Consider the following 24,214-nt stretch of genomic DNA (forward strand, 5'->3'; position numbering starts at 1 on the left):
CATTATCAGGAGTGCAATTAGTAGCTCAAGTATTACCAATAAAGATAATTTAAAAACACAAACACAAAACAGCTTATTTGTCAAATTAAAGCAACTCTGACAGCTGTCAGCAGTACTGATTAATCCCCTGAAGATAAAACATGGCACCTAGAGAGAAATCATTGGTAGTCTGGAGGAAGCCTAGGAAATGCTCACAGAAGAGTTGTAATTCATTTGATGAAAACTACAAAGATCTGCAAACAGGGAGTTGTGATCAAAGGATTAGGCAGGAAAATTATCTATTTAAAATGCTTTGAAACTAACGGTGTAAAGCTCCAAGTCCCTCTTTCTGTTCAAAAGGGAAGTATCTCTCCAAGGGCCCAGTCTAAAGCCAATCAAAATCACTGAAAGCCATAAATTTTGGATGAGAATTTCATGATCATCTTGAGGACGTCTGTAATTACTGTCATTGCATCGTCCTTTGAGAGGAGAGGCAAAAGTAGCTCTTCTGCACACCCAGGGCACAGACCAGGGAATTGAGCCATACCAGGCCTTGTCCTAACAACTTCCCTGGCTGTTGGAAGTAATGGGGACTCTACTCATCTCCTTGCACATGTTTGGAAAACTCTAATGTGGTGTTTTTTGTCTTACTTACCAGAGAATAAGTTCTCTGATGACCTCACTTGATATCAAGTAAGGCCATGTGGTTAAATTAGAGTGGGGCTGGAGCATTAGGTAGCCAGTAATCAGAAGCAGTCACTACTGGTGTTCTCACAACTGCTAATAGTACAAGTACAGCAGCTGTTAGGCAATTCTGAGTAAAGAGAAACTGGAGTTCTACCCAAAGTGAATGTAAATGGAAACAAATAAAAACAAGTCTTTGAAAAGACCAACTTTTAACTACAGGGATCACATTTTACAAGATTTAGATATTTTTGTTGCCACATTGTAGTATTGCACTGTAGAGATTTACTAATATTTCTTTATCACAGTCAAACATCTGTTTATTCTTAAAAATAAAAAAAAACAAAACAAAGTATAATGTATGTAATAAAATTTAACAGGAATCCTCCTTAACACTCCATCCATTTCCCTTTATATTGCAGAAACTAGTTCAGTAAATATTTTTTGAGGACTGAAGTAATGCAGTAACTGCACTGATGCTCAGCAGTACAATTATTGTTCCTCTCCAGCGTTTGGAAACAGTCAGTTTCAAGTTTCTTGAATTAACCAGCAAAAAGCAGGAGCTTGTTCTATGACCACTATCAAGAACATTATTATGGACAATAAGATTACCACAGTGACTGGGATGACTCCTAGTTCTCCACAGAATGCTTAATAGTTGTTAGACATACTGCATAATAAAACATGTTTTTTTCCATGCAGAGCTGGAATGTAAAAATTCATGTGAGAGCTTTATGGAAGGTGAATGAGCATAAAAAATGAGCATAAAAATGAGCAAAGTGGAGATACAGTTTTATTAGCGTAACAAAAACTAAACCCAGCAAATTCTCCCTCATTTTTAAATCAGTGGTTGGATCTATGCAATTATTATGCAGTTCTCCTTTTTCCTGTCCTCTCAGTGTACTGTTTTTTCTTTTCTGCTAATAAACTACACACTTCAACAAATGCAAAGATGCCAACATCCAGTAATTTCAGTACACAAGCCTACTAGAAATCATTCACAGCGATATTCCACAGCAGTCACAAAAAGCTTTTTTTACTAGTTATTATTAACATCCACTGCATAAATATATATAATTATGCAAGTGCTCCATAGTCTGAAGAACTTGAAAAAATTGTTTGACTTATTCCATGCTCACAACCTCAGCATGCACTGGAAATGCGCCAGAGGAATAAAGTACCCAGCAGATGTTCATAGTATAATAGACCACACTACATAATCCACACTGGACATGATTTTAGGTATTCCAATTACTCAAAGACACAAGGGCAAGATTTCCAGACAACATCTTGCACCTTTCCAAGCCCCAATGTGATGGTTAGGCAAGCATAAAATTAATAAAGGAGATCTTTCCCAGAGCTGTTTTGTAAAAAGATAAAATACACTTCTTATAGAGTTTGCTATCTAAATATAATTAGGTTTACAAAACATATTTATATACATAGATTTCTTTCCTCTAATGGAAATCATTTAAAAGAATATCTGAATGTATTATTATTTAAGCAAAATTAAAAGAGCACATCAACATGTAAACCTTTTAATTTTTTGTCTCACAGGCATGAAATTCTCCTCTGAGGTTCATTTGATGCCAGCTTGCTGCAATTAGAACACCATTAGCATCATTTCAAAGTAGGGATTAGAAGAATGGCCTAAGATTGTCTTTTGCTCTTGAGTAGGTGCTGATGGAATCTGGAAATTGCTGTCTGTACTCTAAGTCATTTATCTCTAAGGCCAAGCTCAAGAAGTACGAAACAAAGATCTTTTTAATTAGTGAGCAGATTATACTTTGACTCCTATTAAAAAAAACATGCTAGTAGGCTTCCCTAATTAGCAACATGTCTACACTGCCTGTTAAGATGCTGCCCTACTGGCTTCTTGACTGAAGCTCAACTATCTTATGCATTAAAGATGGTGACAGTACAAAGAAGACAAGTCCAACAACCTCTTTTTTTTTTTTTTTTTATGTTCTACGGTAACTTGTTTCATCTTTCTGCAGCTCTTTATCCATTTCAGCCCCTCTTCAATGTTATGCAGCAGCTTAACTTCTACAAGTGCCAAAAGACTTCTTCACCTTCATAAAATATCATGAATTTTTTAAAAGCACCTTCCTGAAATAATTCTTATGCAAAAGCCAACCTTACATTTCAGTGTGAGCTAGTACTGCAACCAAATGCAGTAAATGCAGATGAAAATACTCCACTTATGCCATCAATGGTTCCTATTATTGTCTTAATTGACACAGTCACAAAACTTACTGGGAGGTAAAGTAACTGAACAGGTAGAAACATCTGAACTCTTCAAGAAGAGTTATTCCATGCTGAAAGCAAAGGAAAATGCAATCTCTCATAGGCCTCTTGTTGAAAGTTCTATATTTTTATGTTTAAACCAGGAAATAACTGAGGGATGAGAAGACAAAGGGTTTATGATTCTGCATTAAAAGACATTTAGTTTTTACTGTAATTAGAACACTGCAATTATTGAGTGGCAAAACTTTAGAGTTGAATTATGCATGAATCCCAAAGAGAAGCAGAAAAATAAGCTAAAAACAAATGAATCAGCGCATAGAAAGACTAAGTCACCCTCAGGCTTATCCTAAACCTCAGTCAGCTGTAGTAGAACTTTGGCCAAAGCACAGGACACTATCCCTAATGAAGAAGAAAAATAAATCCTTAAGAGCACTGTTTATGAAGTCGCATCAAGATGAGCTTCCTGGATGAAAACTTGGTCAGGATTTATATCTCCACTGAAGTTAATGAGTTTGCCCTTCAAGGGTGACAAGCAGCTTGGTAAACAATTACATGTAACCATCAAACAAATTAATGCTAAAGCTTCGGCTATCCCTCACTGTCACAGCAACATACCGCGAGCTCAGCAGATTCCCACACAAGTATTCTCTCTGAAGAGTTCTAGTAGAAAATGGATCTAAAATTGCTAAAAGGAAAAGAATGCAAGGTGTTTTCTAGTTATGCATTGAAACTGTGGACCAAAGTCTGGCATTTACCATAAGTCTAAGAAGAAATAATACACATTTGTATTTATATGGATAATTATTAGAACATGCTAGAAAAACCTAAAAAAATCCTACAAATTTATTGCATCTTGCTGGCTTCGTATCTACACAAGACACCTACCAAGTAGACATGCTGCAGTGAAACTGAAGTTAATAGGTTCCACATAAGAATCCCACAGTCTCTTATACAGAAAGTCAGAGTAAATGATCAGAATATCCCAGTCTATGTTACTGTAATAAGAATCATCACTGAAGCAATGGAAGAAAGAAAATGCGTGTGTTTTCAGCACTACTGAACATAAAAGCGTCCTTTTCCATTTCTTACAATCAAACAAAAATTACTCTTCTAAAATAACCTTCAAATCAACACAAGTAGTCTACTCCTTTCCTGGTAAAGTAACAATTAGACAGTTAGGAATAAATGTTCCAGAACTAATTACTTAAAATAAATAAACCAATTTATTGAACCCTTTGTTGCATTAATGGGATAGCTACTTATTTTCACTTGCTTTTTTATTTATACTAGTTATCGCAATGAAAATCTCACTTCTGCTGACATAATGTTTTATCTTCATGTAAGTGCAGTGAAATAGGTTTATTTGTAAATGTTTTAGACTATTTTACTGAGTTTGCAAACAGCTTTAAAATGAACACAAAAAGGCTGACAAAAAGGTAGAATTTTCTGGGATAAATGATTATGGATAATTCAGTGAGATCAGGAAAAAACAAAACTTAGTTTTAAGGAGAAAGTCTGCAACTTCATCAGAAGTAACACATTCTTTTTTCATTAGCTATCTATGCAATTTAAAGGGGTGATAGTCTTGTTTCCACAGAGTCTGATGTTATCAAAGGGACTGTTGACAGCAGTCTCTCTTGGTCTCTCATCTTCATAAAGTTTTAATTTTAAACTTATCCATGTTTTCTCCACTTACAATTTATTCATGTATGAGGGGTGAGACAGAGCCTTCCCAATGCACATAAACCCACATCGACCCCTCATAACACAACATTAATGGTTCAATAACACCGATCCCCTTTAGGCATATCAGCCATCCAACCACCACCTGTTTCTCAATTGGTATTTTTGTACAGTGCTGCATTGGGTCGGAGCTCTGCCACCTCAAAGCAGAAGGTTTTGGTTATAGATATAACAGAGAATATTTGGGATAAAGTACAGTGTGTAAGAGGATGAGAACTGCAAGGCGTTAATGCACCTCTTGTTCAGTTCTTCTAGAAGCAAGAAAAACAGGAAGTTTTTCTTGCACATGTTTTTAACAGAACCTACAGGACCCAGAGATTGACTAACTGCCTATATCAAATAGAAACCAGGGATAAAGAGCTATAAGTTAAACTTACATAATTGGATACATTAATGAGACCAGCATCTCTAAATGTTCTTGAGATCACAATTTCTTTTGCAGTAAAGCATTCAGACGAGATACAGTGAGCATTCTGAATGCTTATTAAAGATACAGTGTGTTCTGGTTCTATGACACGCTGGACGTGTATAACAGTGCTATATGCATTATTCATACACATGACCAAAACAATTTCTTTCTTCAGTCCTATGAATTTATAATTTAAGAAGAGGCAGTCCCTCTCTTACAAAACCTGTTTATTTTGCTCATATTTTGGTCCATGAGTCTTGTGCAGTTGCAAAGCAGAGAATGCAACCTAACAAATCAATCAGCACAAGACATAGTTAGCAGTTATAAAAAGCATCACAGTTTCTTCTTTCTCATGCAAAACAGCATGTGCTAAACATAACAGATGAAGAATAGCATTACATAAGCCAGCAGGTTGATAAATTCAGAGCACAAGCACAAAGCAGCAGCATAGGAGTCTGGAACCTATTATTTCCTACTACTGTTCTTTTGTCTCCTGCAGATCTAAATTTGGAACCACAGCAGCTGAAGCTATTTCTATCAGCTAGGAGAACATCCAAGATGGCTGAAGAATGGAATTTCAACCAGGCCATTGTAACTGCTGAACACTGAGGTTAATAAGGGAGTGTTTGCAGAGGGTGCTGAAAAACATTACAGCAAAATCTGCATTGAAATACAGTTAGGGTGCTAGGAATATATCTTGGTTTAGATTCTTCTTGATCTCTACAGAACCATACATCTTATTTTGTCAGACATTTGCTGACTTGCCATTTTCAGACTCAGGTTTGGATCAAGCTAACTAATTCACAAATGCCTAAAGCATGCAGCTGGAAAAAAACAACAAACACTTAAGAGACAATGTATGAAATATTGAAATAATTCATTAATGACGCTTTCAGTAAAAAAGAAGTAATTTATCCCCAAATACATTTTGGGGGCAGGGGAAATAAAACATCTAAAAAAAGAAATTATTTCATTTTGGAGGGGGAAAACATTAAATTTGTATCAGCACAAAACTACTCACATCTGCAGTAATAATAAAACACAGCCTATGTATTGCCTAGCTAGCCACTAGTTGACATGCATGCCCAAAAACACTGTTCAGTGCAGATCAGATAGCTCCTGAATGACAGCCCTTCCCTTGCCTGCAGGATCCTGTGTCCTTCCAGCCTGCTTGCAGCTGCTAGCAGCTAAGAGTTCTACATTGCCACAGTTACTTTTTAACAACAGGCAAAAGAAACACACCTTATTTTTCATTCATGCTCTACAGTTATTTGTTTCCCAGTCACAGGCTTCTTCCTTTCCCTTCCTCTTCAGGGAAGATTGTTAATATCAGGGCAGTTTCAAGCAATCAAAGGGATTCTTAGTGCAGCTTTGGTATGTAAAGGTATACACAACTTTCCTTATATCAGCACTCCCGCATCTAAATATCATACTGTGCAATTACCTACACAGTCACGCTTCCAGAAGGCATAATCATATGCCAGTTTAAAACCTCTGTGAACAAACAACCTCAAAACCACACTGCAATACATACAATTTATACCTCTCCCCAGACTACTAAAATTTACTTTCTAAGCATCCAGTTTGGCAGGTGTTTTGATGTATGAATCATGCCCATAAATTATGTCTGAAACTGCTTTGGTGTCTGACAACAAGCAGAGAGCGAGGATACCACTTAACTGGAAAAGTGATGAAAAATGACACAAAAGAAGACCTTTTCTATCCTTGAATGAAGCACAGCATATTCAGAAAAATGACTGCCCTGCATAATGCAGAGTGAAAATAACTGCCATGGCTTGACCAAGGCAGCTGGGCTCCTGTGTCCAGCTGAGCCCGCCACTAGTCCCACATTGTCACAAGCTTGCTGCTTTTAAGACGCTTCCTTTTAAAGATGCATCCAAACATTCTAATTTTGTTTCCACTTCACTGAGTTCACTGCTCATATCTATTCACATAAAGTTGCTGCTATGCTCATTAAACGTCAAGTCTACATCAAAAAGAATTTGCAAGTCATTTGTATTACTATAGCCAGAACACATCTGTTCTGTACTTTTAGTTTATTTCAGAGTTTACTCAATTTTTAGAGCAAAGCACTGGCATTATTCCAAGTCCAAACCCAATTAGTCTTTTCATTTTACAAATACATTGTGAAGTATAAAAAATTATTGGGTTTGGTCTATATAAAATTGTTGATTTGATCATTTTTCTAGGAATGAACATTGTGTCACAGTTTTAGGAATCACAGGACTTCATTTCATTTTCATCTGTTCTTAGAGATTCAGTAGTGGAACATTTACTTCCTTTGATCTGTAACCAAATACACGAGCTTCTTACCCAAGCCAACACACTGCACCCAGCAAGCAGCGAGCTCAGTGTGCTTCTGGTGCCAAGGATGCCTTGAGTAGAAAGGATCCCACTTAAATAGCTCAGATAGATGTTTCAACTTCATAAGCAGGAGCACAGTCAAACAAATAGCATAATGTTCCAAAGAGACACCAGATTCCTGAATTCCCAAGTGAAATGCATCACAGAACGATGGCAGAATACAGCACTTTTTGTAGCAGCTTACAAATAGTCTGAATTCTACAGCTGGGCTTAAATAGACATGAAGCGCTTGGCATTACCTGAGAAAACTCTTTCTTTGTATGTGTTTGGGATTTTTTGCTGGTGAGCATTTCTAACAAATCAAGCAGCTTTATCTTACTCTCCCTGGAAATGCATTTTGATACTCATGAGATCTGCTTTGACTTGAAAGACCCTCTCCCTGTCTCTACAGTACAACGGGTATATCTGATCCATGGATTCGAACAAGATTGTTGTCTGTGGTGGATGTTCATTCCACACAGATGCACAGAAGCAGAAAGCATTTTCGCAGTTCATGTCTAAGAAAGTGATGGTAAAAGAAAAACCCTGTAGAAGCTGGATATAATTTTACTATTACACATGCTTTAACAAAAAAGTGTTTGGGAAAAAGAAAACAAACACCATTGTAAGAGTAGCTGCCTCACCATGAGCTGTATTCCATGACATCCTTTCTCAGAAGTCAGGATTCGCAATCTGCCCACAGCCAGCAAAACTCTCACTCCAGCATCATCTGCCTGATTGGAGAAAGACTTTGTTTGTCACATATGCTCTTTAAGTGTGAAGCCATTCAGATGAAATGAAAGACAGGCTGGTGTAGCTCATTCATTAATTTTCACAGCAGTTGGTGCCCTGTTGGCATTTCAAATTTATGTAAGGAAAAGTTCAAGAGCTTTAGTTTCATTTCAAATCATGTCTGGTGTGATTCTCAAGAAATGTTATAAATAGATTATGTTGCGCCAGTAAAAGCTAATTGCAGAACAAAAAAAATATTAAATGCAAAGCGTCAAACTAATTTTAAAGTAATGTAATTTTACTAGATGAATGTGAAAGGCTGACACCCAAAGAACTTCCGTGGTGATAGTGCACCATACTGCAGTCCCAGTAGACAGAAGTTACAAGTGTTAAATGCTAAATGGAAATTGAAGAGTTTTTGAGTTTATGCACCACTTCAGGACCTCCAACTCTACCAACATTTGGATCCAGGGTTTAACAAAACCTTCACAGGCCTACAGTTCCTAGTCTTATAATGAGATCTTTTGGGCTACTGAAAAGCTCTACAGATCTTTAAGACCATGCAAGAGCTCTTTTGATGGGGAAACAGCTTCCTGACAAAGTTCCATACTAAAAATTTACCAGGATTTATCTTTATCTGATGATTAGATAAGAAATTTACACCAAAAACCTCTGATCTGAAGTGCAATTCTGACTCAGTGTTCATTGCTACAAAGGTTTCGACTGCCTGTCCATGCTGTAGTACTTTAACAGCTCAAACACAGAAAACTCAGCAAATATATCAATTGAAATAAATTATCCATTAACAGAGATAATTAAAACATACTAGGTCTTTCCAAATGAAAGAAATATTCAGTTCGTTTCATGCCTGCCTTCACTCTCTGCTGCTTGGGGAATATCTGCATGATAGTGCAGCAGCTTTTAACTGAAAATGCTTTTTAAAAAAAGATGACAAGCTGATAAAATTGGGAAAACTTAGAAATCATAGCTGGGCATCCCTACAAATCTGAGAGTTATTTCACAACACTGGATCAGATCTGCTGTCAGGACCAAGTGCAATGCCTACCTTTTCTGTAAGGAGGTGAGAAGTACCTCAGTTCATGTACCAGCAGCGCAGAAGGCTCCTTCCTACTTAATGGAGAAAAATGGTCTATGTTGTGATTTATCTCCCCCCTGTGAAGATAGCAGTACTGCCAATTTTTCTCCATTACTTATTTTTTTCCTTTCAGCTGTAGCCTAGATCATCTTCAAAGTTAGGTGGGTTAAATCATCCTCCCTTTGTAAGGATGCTGCTGAGAACCTGAAATGAGGTGTTGGCAGCCTCAAGAGCTTATACTGAAGGGATATTTGAGATATGAAGAAAGGATGAAATTCATCAAGTTTCCAAAAAGAAGTTACATGAGGGCAGGACCTGCGCTACAGTGGCTACACAGCAGTCAGGTCTATGTATGTGTTGACAAATAGACAAATTCCCATAGGAATAAAGCATTCCATTTACATTTTTTCTGACCTTATTTTTCTCTAAACAAGCCTGACTTCATGCCAGAGCAGCAGTGAGAGCTGCCATGTTTCTGTGATCAGGTGAATTCAGAACTGAGTGAGATGGAGAAACAAACACCCCATGGCACTTCAAAATACTTTATGCCACAGGAGTGGGAGAAAACATCCATCAGGAATCCATTTTATGCTTGTTACATTCAAAGCAGGAGAAGAATACTGTGTGTACATTTCTAAGCACAGTACATGCAGGCAGGCTGCTCTGGTATGTTTTCAAAGCAGAAACAATATAAAATCATTATAACAAGCTCCGTATTTATAAAGACTGCAGACCCAAAAAATGAAGTAGTATGTTGAAAAAAAAATAGGAAGTATATAGTAGAGTACTGAATAAATGAGCTGAAGAAAAAGGCTAGGAAGCAGTAGGGGAAGAAAAACAAAACATTTAGACTTAAGTGGCATTAAAACATTAACATCCATTCATACTTAAGCAATCTCATAGCCAGCTCTTAACTAGTCTAAACCACACCAGCTGCTCTTTCCTTTCTGCAATATGACAGACATCCTGCTTGGTCTCCAGCCATCTGCACATGCACACTTAGCATGGCATGGAGATGGCTCCTTTGTCAAGGCACAGTTCTTTGTGACATGAAAACCTTGAATAATGTAGTTTGTAGACCACTGTGTTTTCCTATTTGTGGGCTTCAGAGTAAAAGAACAGACAGCAAAGGGGCTAGGAGACAAAGAGAGCAAAACAGCTTTTCACTATAATAGCAAAACTATTTTCACTATATGTTAAAAGCCAGCCAAACAAGTTTAAGTTCCTGAAGCAGCTCAGAAGGTAAGCTTGAAGGATCAGTTATGAGGTCAGCATTGGAGGGTATAATCCCACTCTGCTGGATCTGAACCAGCCCTAAGGTTCAGCACTTGTAGTCGAAGTCTTACATGCTGAAGTTATTTGTTATTCAAACTTAAGTTAAAAAAAAAAAAACAACACGAAAAACAACCTCTTCTCTTCCAGATACATGGTATCAGACCAAAGGAACCAATTCTGCTTGGAACATTCTTCAAACACTCAGGGATGGGCTAAAGGTAGTTCTGCTTGCCTGCCTTCCTCCTGTCCCCTTCAAGATGCTTTAAGAATTCCACTTGCTTTGTCCCCAAATACACTATGTGGGTACACTGCCTCATTCACCCCTTCACCAGTGCTCTCCTGAAGTTATCAAAGCACAAAAATACTCCTCTGTAGAAACAGTTCAGTTCTACAAATCAGTACGGATGAACTTGAGCAAGAACTTGTGCTTGAGCTCAGCTACATTAGCACAAATCAAGCTGAAAATAGCATAGTATATGAAATCAAAATTTACACAATGAAAAATAAGTGTACTTGAAATGCAAATACGAATTCCTTTTCAATATGGGACAACACACTGTGTGCAGCTTTGACCACCTTTCAAAGAAACAGGAAAATTAAAGCGACAAAGGACTAATGAAACTATGATCTCAAGCTGTTATCTCATCAATCTGAACACAGCGAGCAGAATCATGCTAAATGAAAGTTTGGGACTGAGGATCTCGAATTGCTGTCTGACATTTCAGCATCACAGTGAAAGGTCTGCACCTTTGGAGTAACGTCAGTATTTTTTTCAAATTAAGCTTTGGAAAAACATGCAGCCTACATACACTCTTAAATAAACCACACAGCAGTGTGACACTGATTTCTATCCAAGTACACAGAAAGGCTCTGAACAAGTTCAACGTAGGCTGGCATAACAATGACATTTCCTTGCAAAAATTTAATCTTCTATTTTTCCAAGGGTAGCTAGAAGCTTTTTCTATCTTCTTTCTCATTCTTTGTGGTATCAGCAGGGCTTCTATTTATTGCTTAATTATGAAAAAGTAATAATAAAAATGAAAAACGTTAATATAGATTTTCAGTCATATAATTCCAATGTTCCACTTTACTAAAATGATGTAAAACACTTCTCCTTATTAGCCAGGAAAATGCTGAAACAGCATTAAGGACAACAAAACCCACAGCCAGGCAGTAGGCAAAAAAGCTATTGGCACATCTTAGAGTTCCCTACTTATTATTTCACTGCAAGTAAGATACCAAAAACACAGGTAATTTCTATAACATACAACGACAATGAAGAACCGTCTTGGATCAGTACTTCTTATATAGCATCTACCTTATAGTTGTACTTTGGGATGTCTGAAGAAATGTACAGCTTACGACCAGACAAGAAGTGTATCTCACTTCTTGTTTGTAGATTTTCAGTACAACTTCTGTGGTTAAAGGATACAGTTCCCTGCCTTCCATCACAAAATATGATTCACATGCACCAAAGATAGCCATGCTGGTTGCTGTCACGGCTGACTGCCATAATATTAGGGAGAAATATCAGCCTGCCTGGGCAGGCATTGGAAAGTCAGGAGCAGCCTCAGGCAGCCCTGGAAATCACAGCACAGCAGGCCAAGAGACAGTTGGGAGCAGGGAATAACAGGCTTCACAAACCTTGTTATCACTGCAGCTGTGATGGTAGATGTTCTCAGCAGTCATCCCTTCAGCACCTCACCTCTTTCTTTATTTTGAGTACATCTACATCCCATCAGTGCCTCCATACACAGGAAAATAGTTGGGGGAAAAAAAAAAAAGAAAGAAATGAAAACAAAACCTTTCCTGAGATGTCTTATAATGGATCTCATTCTCAACAAGATGTATTTCATGCTAAGAGGTGCTTCTGGAGGCTGTAGATCCTTGTCATTACCAGATTTTAATGAGAAATCTCTGTGGAATGGGAGAGGGTGAATTTAGACAAGGGACAAGGCAGGTGAGGTAGTAAAAAATTCCCAAGTCACTCTATTGAACCACAGAGATGTTGTGAAGGTGTTAATTATAGCACAAGTACAGGTTCTCCAAACATGTTTGGAGTCCCTTCTGCTTCTTGTCAAGATTCTGATCAATGCTCGGGCTCTGTCCAAGCCTTATTTTTCTCACATCTCACATCCCTTTCTATATTTCAGCTTCAGAAGATCATTATGATGTCTCAGGCACCAATAAGCTCTCAGGAGAGATGTCATCAGCTTTGCTCACAGGCAGCAGCAGATTACGGAGCTCAGCAGGCAAGGTGATAACTTAATCTCTACACAAGCCAACAGCTGTAAGGATTTCAGAGGCACACAGCACCCTTCAGGCTAGTTGTTGACACCAGGATCCTTCCTCCTCAACGTATGGCAGCAAGCAGTCACTAGAACTGCTCATGTATGAAGCCAACCCAGTGCACACACCCATGAGGACTACATGTGGAATTCCCCTGACTGCTCTAACTAGCTGGGTAAGTTTTTCAAGCTCCAAAAAATTCTACTTCTTCTGTTTCTACCATATGTTTTCTTGTGAGACACTGGAGCTGCTGCCTTTGCATACCCCTACCCTGGAGCCAAAGATACAACTGCAACTCATACAAGTAGCTTTAAAACACCCACCTCTGGTATTGGTGGCAAGTGTTCACCAAGTTCATTGTGGATAGATTCCTCTACATTATACACCTCAAATCCTGCAAACTTTCTTAGTCTTTCTCCACTACTGCCAGAGAAGGCAACTTCTTCAGGTGGACACACTGGATGGGAGCCATTTAGAAATGGTGGTTCTTTGACCACAAAGATCAGAAGAACAAATGTTTTACTCATCAACTGCACACTTAAAGGCTGCTAACAAGGCATGGTAATTTATTCACTACTACACAAGTGACTAAGCTGTCTCTGGTTACAGATGAGTTCTTCATATCTTTTCATCATCTATATGCTAGTCTACTTACAATTTTTATCATCTGAAAACAACAATCACATAAGATGTTTACGGATCCTTATCACTGTGATGTTAACAGAAGCACACATTGTGTGCAGGTCTGGGAAAAATTTTGCTTACATTCATTCCCCTATTTACTCTTTTAGGCTTAATTCAGCAGCAGAGATGGCTTATCAACATTTTAGACTCAGACTACACTGAATGGAGATTTGAGCAGGCAGCTATTGCAAGCTGCATACTGTAAGTGGGTGACGGATACACTTCAATGTTCTACAGCACAAACACTACTGTAAAATTACCTACTGAAGAAGGTCAAGCCCAGGTTGTGCAATAGAACAAATCTGGTCCTAATTTCCTATACACCATAACTTCTGAACACAAGAGAAAAGTAAACCTCATCTCCCATGTTGCTGTAAGAGCTATACTGAGTAGGATACACAATTCTTACTAATGTAACTACTCAACAGATTCATCACATTCTTAACCAGAATTAACATTTCAGTCAGACCTCAGGAAAAATGTGAAAGTCATTCAAGTTAAGGCTTACCTTTAAGAAATTACATTTTGCGACATGCAACGAATATAAGATCAGGTTACATCCTACTTGATGCTTTTCTTTAATAGAAAAATAAGCCTGTCACTGGTTTTTGAAAAGAAAAATTACTTGGGTGCTATAGACCCTTTTTTTAAATCATTTAAAATGCCTGTTAGCTTCAGAAATTCAGTTCTTTAATTCATTTGGGCACATGTGAAATTATTACTCCTGACCTAGTGCTTAATAGAAAAAAAATTTTGTTTGTTTTTCCCCCCAACAAACAACCCCGTTGAAATCAAACTTCTGCCAATCTCTCAATTTTGATGAAAAAGTCATTTTTCTCTGGGGAGAAAAAATAAATCAAATGACAGTTTTTATCTGCTTGATTAAATGCCAGTTATGGACTAACACCCAGTCAAAAGTAAGCCTAGTTAAGCATTGCTTCTCAAAGTTTCCTACTGTAGAAGATTACACACCATCGTACCATAAATAATATTCTCTTTTAGTCAATAATTCACTCATTTCTTATGTCTAATTTAAAGACAACTGAGAAATTAAACAGTTTAATTGAGCATTAACAGACACCAATCAGAAGAATCCCTCTCCATATGAAGAGGCTATTAAGTAATTGGCCATGTCTGTTCAAGCCATTGAAATGATCTTTCTTTACACTTATTACCCTGTACTTTCAGTTCAAGGTTTTTTTTTATTGTTATTATTTATTTTCATTTAATACAAGTAGAAGGCAATTTGGCATTTTAGCAAATAGCATTCTGATTAGTAAGCCATTTCAAGCTAGGGACAAACTAAATGCAATTACTCGTATAATCTTGTTACAGTGATTAATCTTTAGACAAAGTTCAGATAAGAACCAGTATACATACTTCTATACATGAAACTAAACATAATTACACCTAGACTATTAAATGAGAAATTCTGGGCTACACTGCGAGCCTAAAGAAATTATTTAAATATCCAAGAAAGCCAACAGATATTAATGCTGTCTACATCTGCTTCCTGATTAGGCTTGGAAAACAATGAAAAAAGTCTGCCCCTGCACTGCAATTACTGCAGACTTGCCATCTATCATGCCTGGGATAAAGGTCCAGACCTGTATATATTAATAGCTATATATATTAATTTCAAATATATATTGTCTCTTTTCCAAAAAGTGCTTAGAAAAAGGTCTTTCTACTGTCCATATCTGTAGTTCTCCCATTAATGAAAGAGCCACTGGTTACAGGCAACTCTTGCAAAACTGCTGCCATTCTAACTGCTCCAGAGCTTATAAATGATGATCTCATATTTTTGGAAGAAAACAGTCAACTAGGGAAATTAGCCACTTTCCTTATCACCTTCAGCTTTTAGTTTCTCACACTATTGACAGACTAGTTACAATAAGTAACTTGAAGATTACAATTTACAGTAATTACAAGGTAACTGACAATGAAACGAATTAATTAAAATAATAGTGCATCTGTATTTCCAATTTCTATTCCATCACCGTTTTAAAACATCAATAAAGCTGCTTCCATGTTGAAAATTCATTTTCATTTTTACATGAGACTATACATTTCTAAGGACAGAAACCCATTTTCTTATTAGTCAGAGGAACAAAATTATTTCTCATTCACTCCCAAGTTTATTAAAAACAAAGAGCTTCTAACATTGGGGGAAGATAGATTAAAAAACATACATTAGCTGCTGAAATTGAACTGGATAATTTATTTCCTTAGTCCAGTCTGACACAGTGTACCATTAGAAGTGTAACATCTTCAAACTGCAGTTATTGCGTTCATCAGCCAATCTGACTCCATGCAATTAACACATTAAGTGATAGATGTGAACTATAAAGGTGGATGGCATAACCTGCAGAGCATGGACAAAGTCAGCATCCCTCCTGCATCCTCTGCCAAGAAAACTAGTTAAATTTGCTGTATTTGGAACATAAATAGGACTCATTTACAGTAACTATTAATGGACTTCTCTCATAAATTTCCACAGACCTTCTCTTAAATATTACTATAAGTTTTTACTCTCAGAACACTTTGTGATGCTAAGCTTAACTGTTTAATTGTGAATGTTACATGAAAAAAATGCTTTCCATTACTTATTCTGAATCTGTGAATTTCATTGCCCCAAAACGCTTATAGTTTAACGTATCTGCCACCTTTACTTTCTCTCAGCCTGTTCTCCCACTCCTTACCAGGTCAACTTGTGGTACCCTGACAGCATCACACAAGGAATCCTCCTAGAGTCCCCTGAGATGATTATATTTGCCTCGGCATAGAAGTTAGCTTGTTTATAGAGAGCTCATCATGAAAGCTATACTTTTAGGAGCCAGTTCTGAAGCCTAGTCCTGAGGACACAAAAGGAGATGTGTCCATCAGGATTGCTACAGCAATACTCCTGAAAAAAACAAGCAATGGGATCATACAAGGTCACACTTCGACCTTGTTCCCACAGGCTGTCCCTGCCCAGAAATACTTGCATCCTGCTTTTAAGCATATAGATTGAGCCAGCATTCCTAATGTAATTCCTAAATAATTAAAACAAACAAATTTACAGCATCAAACAATAACATACAGTGTTTGTAGAAGTAAAAAATAAAACACAAAGCAATCAATGATGAAGTAGAATAGCCAAAGTATTATACAATGAGTGTATCTGGATGCTGTAAAGCAGGGCAAAAGCCAGATCCAACAAGGTGTTCTACAGCTTTGTATTAAGCTGTCATTTCAGAAGGACAACCTATACTATTTCAGATGAAAAACAGTCAAGTGCTAAGTAAAGACCCTCACAAATCTGCAAAAGTAATTTGATTTTATTAGTCATTCTGACTCTAAGAGCTGTCAAGTGACCTGGAAAAGGCAGACAGAAAACACCATTGCCTTTTATTCTCAATTTCTCCATGAAAGCACGCTCAAGGCTGTGGGTCCCCCATGAATCCACTGTGCCATTAACAAGTTACAGCAGTACTACTGACTAAATAGAGTAGGAACTCCAATTCCAGCAGCACACAAATTAGCAAAGTACACTTGAAGAAAATAGTTGTCACAACCCAAATTCAAAGCCCCCCCCCCCCCATTTTTTAATTGACTTTGTAAGATGTGATGCCATTTTGTACACTGTGTTGTGTTTATGAATGTTTGTAAACCTTTTCAGAAAACAGTATTTACACTAACACAATACACAATATCATAAAGCAACCAGATGCAGATGGTTTCAATTTGTATCAGTTAATTTGCATGATCTGTAATCAGTTATTTGATCAGCAGAAATTTTAAAGTTTGATAAGTTTTGATTTAAATAATTAAAATAATCAGAGGTCAAATTACATTAAATATTAATTACTGTAACAAATAGATGTCACAGTCTCCTAAATTAAGTACAGGGTTGAAGGTTGTTTCCTTTTTTATACAAGACTCAAAGACATCTGTTAGCTAGCTTGAGAGAACACGAACATTCTATGAAATCACTGCTAAAACCATCTAATATTCTTCCTAATGAAAACACATTATGCCTGATGCAATTTTAATTACAGGATTAATGTGTGTTTATATCACTATGCATTTTTTACAATACGCTGACAAAATGCAGCATGCTATAGATTAGGAGCTTTCCCTACAAACAATTACATGCTCAACTAGGTTTCCTCTTAGGAGCTCCACTTCAATAGCTTTAATAAGACAGGTTGTGAGTGCAAAATTCCTCTTACATATATTAGAAGCTTTTGTTCCTTAATATTTAACCTTCAGGTTGTTGTTTATTCTCCCCTCCTCAATAGCTGTATTATATATTTGCGTATTTGCTTTATGCTTTCCCTTCCTCCTCCAAGATTTCTTTCACTTCCCAAAGCCTATTTTCAGTAAATCTGTATGGACAGCAGATGGGCTTCAGACAATTTTCTTCTCATTGCCTTTTCTTTTTATTACCTCTACAGTCAAAAATAACATCCTACTTCATAATCAACCAAAATAAAATACGTATTTTACTGTGAAAGAAACAGAAAAACTGAAATCTATGAAATGAGAAGATTAAAACTTCATTTTTATAATAAAACCACATCTCTTTATAGAATTTCTCATTACTGATTAAAATCAGATTTGAAATTCTCACTTCACAGCTTTTATTAATAAGTGGTTTCTAGAAAGCTGAAGTACCCTGTTTCAACTATTTAGGACAAGCTGACATGCTTCTTGTCAGCTTAACATGAAGAAAGTAGCCAAGCACTTCAATTGCAAGCACTACAACTTTTTTCTTTTTCATTAACCTATTTACTGCATGTACCAAACATCCAGCACATGATGAAAAATCTCACTGCTAATCGCAGCATACAGCGAAATAAATCTTGATGTTGACTGGAAATGATTAACCATCATTCTTGAGCAAATAAACATCTATCAGGACATGGCCAGAGCATTTCTGCACCTCTCTATCCTCCCTGCATATGATTAAAGAGATGTTACAGGTTCCTATCAGGCAGTCATGACCATTGAGCACCCAGTTCAGCAGAGCCAGGTCAGGTTCACCTCAGAAGACAATGAGGACAGCTAACTCAAACCACTAAAAAGAACTTAATGACATGGCTCATTAAGATCATTTTCTATTTGAACTAAAATATACTACTTCAATCGAGTCACTCAAAGCCTACATATAATCAGACTACAGACTGATCACCATTAGCTTTCAAAAGTCTTGGGATATCCCTGTACATCAAGTAGAACATTCAGAAGAACTTGTATGCTATATGTGTAATGGCCATGATATTTATAGTCTAAATTCAACCTCCATAACATCATACTATTTATTTAGTGCTGCCCATAATTTACACTGTTTTAAAGGCACTATGTTCTTTATCATTTCCAGTGCCCTCTCCATTAGTGCTTATTTATGAAAATAACTTATGCCATCAAGAATTCTGTTAATCTTTAATAAAAAGAGTCAGTAACTGAAATTACAACTATAAAGAGAAATCAGGCTTGCTGACCCATGGCAGAGTGCACTCACAGGGAAAATAAACATTCATTTTAAATTATTACATGTGTACACAATACAGGCTAATATTTGTACACAACCCTGTATATTTACTAGCTTGAATGAACTTTAGCAGCACTTAGGGGCAGTTTATATTAGCCTGTGAGATAAAACACCTGGGCTAGTATTGCCAGAAGAGCTGTAATACTGTGCAAGGAGTACAATACTGGACACTGAAATAGCAATATTCTCCGTCTGCCCAAGATCAGAATTGAATTGATTCTGGGGTATTCATGAAATGCCAGCTGCTGGATGCACAAACCAAAAGCAGACCTGGAAAGAGCAGAAACTGGACCAGAAGCTTTTACTTTCTCTATACACAGCATGTAGCTGCACAGAGGTGGGAAGATGAAGTCATTTTTCAATCCTTAATTGGCAACAGCAGACAGGAGAAAGCCTGCAGGACATTACCCAAGCAGGTCACTGAAGAATCAGGTAATTAATAAAGCTCATAGCTATAAGTGAGCTGTTCAACTAGCAGAAGTAGCAGCACAGCAGGTTTGCAATTATTTTCCTCAAGGTCTCTTCTTAGCCAAAGACAGCAACTAAGTGCTGGAGATACACCTTATCCTCATGTGTAATTTGAGATTAAAAGCTGGAACTTCCGGCTACACAATAGCAATCCAATTTTTAGATGAAGAAGAAAGCCCCAGGAAATATTACCAACCAGAGGAGAGGATAATCCGCACTGTGAACTTTCTGGAACAACAAGGGAGATTTTAAGCTAACAGTACAAAGTGCAGCTAATAAGAAGACAAATGAAGCATGGTGAAGACCAAGATGTCATGAGTGAGCTCAACTAAGTCAAGTAGATAGGAAAGACAAAAACTTCAGCTAACACTGGACAAATGACAGGAATTTGCAAAACAAAGAAAAATCATAAAGTAACTAATGGGGGAAAATTTCATGTAGTTAGTGTTAGTGAAGCCAATATAGGATGGTTTGCAGCATCACTGAAATGTTATAAGACTTGCTTAACAGCCTGCTGAAAGGTAGTATTGGCAGTAGAGGTGGACTTCATAACTTGTTTCACAGTTATTGATTACCACAGAGTAAGTAACAGACATGAAGTAAAATGAAATAGATAACAGTTCTTCCTTTCTGACCCTCAGTAACCGCTGAGAATGTTTGTAATACTATACAGTGATATGCATCTGTCCATAACAGTAGAGATTTTGTGCTGCCCAGGTATCTAAGCAAACTAAGCTGAAGAAAATTATTGTGAACTTCTAAAGCAAAGATTAAATAGAGGGAAAAGACGACACAGATCCTTCCCACTCTGTGATCCAAAAGGTGTTAATCAACCAATACATCTGAGATACACACAGAAGATGTGCTGGGTTGAGGAAGAGAACATGGTATTTTCCTAAGTAGTCTTTACAGAAAGTATGCTCTTCCAATATACATTCTTTTCCCACTCACTACCATCATCCACATGAAAAACACTCCCATAGCATTTGAATACAATGTACAAACTCCAAGTTTTAGACATACAACCGATCTCAGAAACTGGTTTTAAAAGCAAAACTCAGATTTGGGATCTGAGTTTAGAAAAACCCACTCCATTATTATCAAATTGCATAGTTTTGTTTCATCTGCTCATGCTAAGGAATTTCTCGTGTTGAAGTAAATCAGAGCAATGCAGAATGCATTTACAGACAGCTGCAAAATTTTCATCCTTCCACCTTCACAATATGTTTAATAATGAATATGTTTTTTACTTTAACTGGAAGCCTCATCTACCTAGCAGCTTGTTTTAATAAAGATATTCTCCTGTAGTTACATAGCCTATGTAGAATTTATCAGCACACACAATAACTGATGAGAAAATCTGTAAATGCTTACATATTGTCCTACAGTGTTGAGCATCCAAAGGGAACTCATTTAAATATTAATATACATTATGAATTAAGCACCCAACATAGCACTTGCTTGTTGTATTTAAATTTACATCATCATTTTCAGAAATCCTAACCTCAAAGGGAAAATGCACTCATTCAAGCTCCTATGAAATCTTCTTGCCAGAAAAAAACCCACCACCACCATTTTCTGTTTCCTTCCATATAATTCCAAGAGCAAAAATCCAAACACTTTGTTACACAACACTACTTTATGCCTATAATAGCACACATCCCAAAACATATTACCATTGATTTCTTCCATTCAATAGAATGAACAGTTACAGAAATGACTCAGCTAGAAAAAAATGCATTAAGGTCATTACTTGAACACACATGGCTTTTCTTAGCATCTGTTCCAGCAAAACCTAACTAACTCTTGAGCATGTACCAGAAGCATGCATCTCCAAGATTAGTTTGAAATTCATTTAAAAGGAGGTAAAAACACCGTTTCTTTGTCAGCAGCTGTAATTAGGTACTCTGAAAGCAATAATCAGTTGAATCAGAATTTCACTTGTGCATAACCATGAAGTTCTAGGTAATCTGCTCCTTCATCAGTCCATATATGTTACCTGTGCAGCAATAAGGATGTTGTCACATCAGTGAAGACCAGCTGAAAAACTGATGTTGGCTTGGGCTCTGTCATGTCACTTCATCTGCTGTTCACCTTGTACTAGGTTTCAGAACAAGTTTCCCTTACCTGAACCTTTGCATCATTTCTTGTATACATTTCAGAACATTTTGGCATTGTCTGTATTACTTATTTGTTCCCAGTAGGACTGGATAAGTCATTTGTAATGAAAACTGTACCAAAGGGATTTCAACTCTTTATGTCTGCTAATTAGCTGTGAACAAATTATAGAAATCCCCAGTGGATTTACTAGCCCAAGTACTGACAATATTTCATATGAGTAATTAAATGGATTAGCAAAGTTCCTTGAAAATATTTCACTGAAGTTGTGCATTCTTGTCTTGCCCATTAGCTTTAGAAGTTGTATCATACTGCTTCTGCTGTCAGGCTCAACGTCATCCAACTTAAAAGCTATTTATCTTAATGGCTAGATATGCAAGTTCTAAATTATGTACTTGAATATCCAAACTCAAATCTACAGTTCAGAACTGGATGTTGTTTTCTGTTCGTTGTTATCATTTCATTGCAGTATTTCAGCTTAATACTGTATTTCAGCTAACCTACACACTGAAAAATTTCCATTCCAATCACAGGAATCACCTCCCAGAAATACTGAACAGGAGCTATAACAAAGGCATCTTAAAATTAGAATGACTACTTGATATTTCAGTCTTGTGCTAGTTCTTACCTTTGTTTTCAATGCCCAAGTAGGTAATTAATATGTAATTTACAACATTAAATTGCTTTTCTCCCTCTTGGATGATTAACGAGTGGACTAAAAAGGACACCTCATCTCTTAGAATCTTCAGAATGTTTTAATGTTTCAGTTCTCAAAGTGAAGTCAATTTGATTTTTCTCACCATTTTAGAGTTGTCAAACAAATCAGCAAATTATATTTCATATATCTTAATTCAACAAATTTTATAGCTGTAAAAACCGTACTGTTATCCTCAGCCATTAGCTGGTCATAAAAGCTTAGCTTTTACAAGAGTAGCAACTAAGACTGAGAACTCAAACAGCTATTCTAGCCAAAACAAAGAGGAGATACATCTAAGTAGGATATAGCTGCTACAACCCATGATTACACGCAAAATTGTTTCCTGACACAGACAAAAAACACTGCACTCCCCACACTCGTGAAGAGGCACAAGGTGCAGTAAATTCAAGATACATTCTTTTTCTTCTCCCAATCTAATCCAGATTTTTGGAAAGACAGACTCATCATACCAAAAACTACACTTAAGTTATGTGCAAGTACAAGTTATGTCACATAGAATAAAACATTATTCTGCTCAGCCTCTGGTATTTTAGTTAGGTCAATCAGTCTATTTCTGCAATTGATTCATTAATACATCTCTTAAGGCATTTAAACTAGCTGAAAGTCACTAGCTGCTTTGCAACAGCCTTATTCCTCTGTCCCATAGAACCAGCTTACACCTCAGCATCCACAGCAGTACAAACACTTCCCAGCATCCCTCCAATATCAAACACCACTGACAGAGTATTTTGGAGGAATATGCCATGACTCAAAATATAACTATATTTTCCTTCTACTTCTAAGTTGTACAGAGAGTCTGAACCAGCACGATCCTGATCCATTAGATCAGACTTGAACATATGCCAGACTATTTTTGAAAATTTATCTGAAGGAGCTAGAATAGGAAAAGGGGAAACAAATTAAGCCTGACTTGGAATAGGCCCACTGATAAATTCTGCATTTCAGAGGGCACATAGATGAGAGAGATCATTTTACCATCCATATAAATGCTTTTAAAGGCACTGATATGTCTGGAAGCGTTTCTTGCATATGACAGCAGGCAGTCCAGGGAGCCCATAAAAATAAAAGCTAGTCATGCATAATTTTCACAAATTGTACAGGGACTATGAAGGAAGAGATTAGATTTATTAAGCAATACTATGAGGCTCCTTCATAGGATATCTTCACATCATGAATGGTAACTCCTAATACAAGCAGAAATCATGAGAATCCAGTTTCTCACTGCAATGTAACCCTGCAACAAAAAAACACATATCCACTGCCATAGTAGCAGTACTGCATTCCTCCTTCCCCAGCCCACAAGTCCCTCAGCACTCCTTCTCTCACACCACTAACAGGCCCCATTTGCCAGTGGAGCAAGCACAAGCCAGACCAGGGAATGCCTGAGCCTGTAATGCACAGAAGCACAACTGGACCCTGACAACAGCATCACTGCCCAAGGAGCACTCATTTCAAACATATTCAACAAGATTACAAAACTTGGGTAAACTTACCTGACCTTATGACTGCTGAGCCAAAGATGATCTGAAGTACAGCAGTGCAGTCAGGAGGAAACAAATGGTGATGCAAGCCTCTGTCTCTTGAGAAACCCTATCAAATAGGAAGATGGAACCAGATATTAACATATAATATACAACAACCTACAACAATGTATTTAGTATATTACAATTCCAAACTCCAAAACACATCACGGAACACCACAAGTATCAGAAGCATGGGGAAATAAGTTTCAAAGCACAAAAATAGCCAAATTATATCTCATTAAAATTCCTGGTTATTCCATTAAAATTGTTTTTAAGCCTCACTTCATATGGAGCAATGAATAGTATTTTACCTTCAAATTCACACCTTAAAACCTAGCTATTACTGCAT

At 37.0% G+C, this 24,214-nt stretch overlaps 1 protein-coding gene across 5 annotated transcripts in view; it reads right to left on the reverse strand.

Annotated features, from left to right (window-relative positions):
- Positions 1 to 24,214, reverse strand: part of GALNT3 (polypeptide N-acetylgalactosaminyltransferase 3) — a 245,118-nt gene that overhangs the window by 134,508 nt on the left and 86,396 nt on the right. For all 5 annotated transcript variants that reach the window (XM_085552408.1, XM_085552403.1, XM_085552402.1 and 2 more), the window contains one exon: positions 23,836 to 23,932. The gene's annotated coding sequence lies outside the window, so the exon portion shown is untranslated. The remainder of the gene's footprint in view (positions 1 to 23,835; positions 23,933 to 24,214) is intronic.

This window comes from Coturnix japonica, chromosome 7 (genome assembly GCF_054131305.1).
Source record: "Coturnix japonica strain WE chromosome 7, WE-NBRP24, whole genome shotgun sequence".
In the NCBI taxonomy this organism is placed as follows: Eukaryota; Metazoa; Chordata; class Aves; order Galliformes; family Phasianidae; genus Coturnix; species Coturnix japonica.